A 3,080-nucleotide genomic window follows, 5' to 3' on the forward strand; every position below is an offset into this window, starting at 1 on the left:
TGGACATATTGTCAGGAGGGAACAGTCGCTGGAGAAGGATGTCATGCTGGGTAAGATGGAGGGTCAGAGAAAAAGAGGAAGACCCCCAGCAAGATAGATTGGCAGAGTGGCAGCATCAATGGGCTCAAGCATGGCAAAAATTGTGATGTTGGCCTAGATCAGGCTGTGTTTTATTCTGTTGTGCATAAAGTCGCTATGAGTCGGTACCCACTTGATGGCACCTAACAACAACAACATAGATTCATAGGCAGTGCCTTTCACTACAATAAATTTATATGGAAAACTCATAGGATGATTCTGAAAAGCTAAACACCAGTTATCTGAACGCCTTGGCATATTTACAATAAAGATAAGAACAATAGGTGCTTACTTTTTCTTCCTTCTCTCTTTCTTCCCCTTCTCCTTCCCTTTTATTTTCCCTCCTTCCATTTTTTTCTCCTTCCTTCCTCCCTTCCTTCTTCTACCCTTCATTAATTTCCTACCTCTACCCCTCCTTTCTTTCAATTGTTCCATCCTTCTTTTCTTCTTTATTTTTCTTTTCGTTTCTTTTGTTTGTTTCTGTTTCCCAAGAATACTGTTCGTATATCCTGTATTCACAATGCAGAAGCCAATGGTGGAGCTTCATGGAATAGCAGGAGAGTAGTTAGCCATCCTGAGGGTTGGGAAATGAAGGAGATGAAGGTCAGACACCACAAAATAGTCCCTTTGGAAACATCTGCTATGGCTCCACTTCTCTAAAAACTCTCTTGCCCCTCCAAAGAGAAAGCCTTATGGGAGAAATAAATTAAATATGTGTGGAGTATAAATTTAGTAGGGACTTTGAGCTGAACCTAAAAGGTTCAGTAGGGATTTGAAAAAAAGGAAGAGGTAGGGAATTTTGGATAGATGATTCATTTTGCATTGCAAGGAAAAAAAACAAAAAGCCACATATAAAATTAAGTGTAGATGTATACAAGAGTAGTGGCACATGTTGTTGTTGTTTGGTGCCATTGAGTCGGTACAGACTCATAGCAACCTTATGCACAGCAGAACAAAACACTGCCTGATCCTGGGCCAACCTCACTACTATTGCCACGCTTGAGTCCATCGATGCTGACACTTGGCCAATCCATCTCATTGGGGGTTCTTCCTCTTTATGTCTGTCCCTCCACCTTACCAAACATGATATCCTTGTCCAGAGACTGGTCCCTTCTGACAATATGTCTTAAGTATGAGAGATGAAGTTTGGCCATCTTGACCTCCAAGGAGCACTCTGGCTGCACTTCTTCCAAAACAAATCTATTGGTTCTTTACGCAGCCCATAGCACTTTCAATATTCTCCTCCAACACCATAACTCAAAAGCATCAATTCTTCTCCAGTCTTCCTTATTCACTTTTCAGCTTTCACATATATATGAGGTTATTGAAAATACCAAGGCTTGGGTCAGGCGCATCTTAGTCCTCAAGCTGACATATTTGCTCTTCAACACTTTAAAAAGGTCTTGTGTGCTTAAGCGGGGGAAGATGGCGGCGTCCAGATGGGAGGCTTGAGGTCTGATCAATATGGCGTTGGCCTCGGGGCCCGCAAGGCGGGCACTTGCAGGCCCCGGGAGGTTCGGCCTTGGGGGCTGCGGAGTCCCGAATCGCGGAGCGTATGAGTGGGGTGTGCGCTCCACGCGGAAGCCTGAGCCTCCTCCCCTAGACAGAGTGTATGAAATCCCTGGACTGGAGTCCACCACCTACGGGGAAAATGCACTTCGTGCCAGGGATGGCGCAACCCGTCTTTCTGCCCTGGGACCGCGGCTGGGCGCACCCAAAGTTCCACCGCACACCTCCTATTCATGAGCAGCCTCTGTACAAGGACCAGGCTTGCTATATTTTCCATCAGCGTAGCCGCCTCCTGGAGGGTGTAAAGCAGGCCGTCTGGCTTACCAAGACCAAAGTAATAGGCCTCCCAGAGAAAATGCTGAATCTGGTTGATGATCCAAAAAACCACATAGAGAATCAAGATGAGCACGTTTTGAACGTGATTTCTCTTGCCTGTCTCTGGCACACCACTGAAGATAACCCCAAGAGAGAGACCTACTGCCCAGTCATTGTGGACAATCTGATACAGCTGTGCAAATCCCAAATTCTCAAGCATCCTGCTCTGGCCCAACGGATCTGTGCCCAAAACTACTCATTCTCCACCACCTGGAACCGAGAGTCTACCATCCTTCAGGTCCGTGGGTCTAGTGGCACCCAGTTGAGTGCCAAGGATCCTCTGCCCCACGTTGCCTCCAGAGAAGAGGTTGAGGCCACTAAGAATCATGTTCCGGAGACCTTCTATCCCATATCTCCCACTGTTGATCTTCAGGAATGCCATGTTAGTGATGTGAAAGACGACACAGGATTCTGAGAGGGTTATCCTTACCCCTACCCCCATACCCTGTATTTCCTGGAGACGACCCGTTTACGACCACACTGCCAGCAACCAGATCAGCTCCGGGCCAAGATGATCCTGTTTGCTTTTGGCAATGCCCTGGCTCAGGCCCGGCCCCTCTTTGGGAATGAACCTAAGGTTTTGGAGCAGCCGGTGACTGCGCCGAGTGTGTGCACGGATGGACGCCTTTTCCAGTTCCTGGTATTCCAGCTGAACACCACAGATCTGACCTGTAGCGAGGGTGTCAAGAATCTGGTCTGACTGGACTCGGACCAGCTCCTCTACCGGCATTTTTGGTGTCTCCCGGTGATCAAGAAGAAGGTGGTTGTGGAACCTGTTGGGCCAGTTGGTTTCCAGCCAGAGACATTCAGAAAGTTTCTAGCTATGTATTTGCATGGTGCTGTGTGAACAGAGGACCGTTCAGAGGACTGAGCCCCGCTGCCCCCTCCACTGAAGATGCTGCATGCTGGGCAGTGCCTGGGCCCTGCCTTAGCCTCAGCCCCCATGTAGCTTGGTGGTCTCACTGAGAATAAAGAGGCTTCCTGTGCAAAGAAACAAAAACAAACAAAAACAAAACAACAAGGTCTTGTGCAGCAGATTTGCCTAATGCAATATGCCATTTGATTTCTTGAATGCTGCTTCCGTGAGTGTTGACAGTTGATCCAAGAAGAATAAAGTC

The 3,080-nt window shown here is 47.6% G+C and overlaps 1 pseudogene; it reads left to right on the forward strand.

Moving 5' to 3' along the window:
- Positions 1–1,542: 1,542 nt before the first annotated feature.
- Positions 1,543–2,809, forward strand: LOC102828493 (annotated as a pseudogene).
- Positions 2,810–3,080: the final 271 nt, after the last annotated feature.

This window comes from Chrysochloris asiatica, unplaced genomic scaffold (assembly GCF_000296735.1).
Source record: "Chrysochloris asiatica unplaced genomic scaffold, ChrAsi1.0 scaffold00235, whole genome shotgun sequence".
NCBI classification, from domain to species: Eukaryota; Metazoa; Chordata; class Mammalia; order Afrosoricida; family Chrysochloridae; genus Chrysochloris; species Chrysochloris asiatica.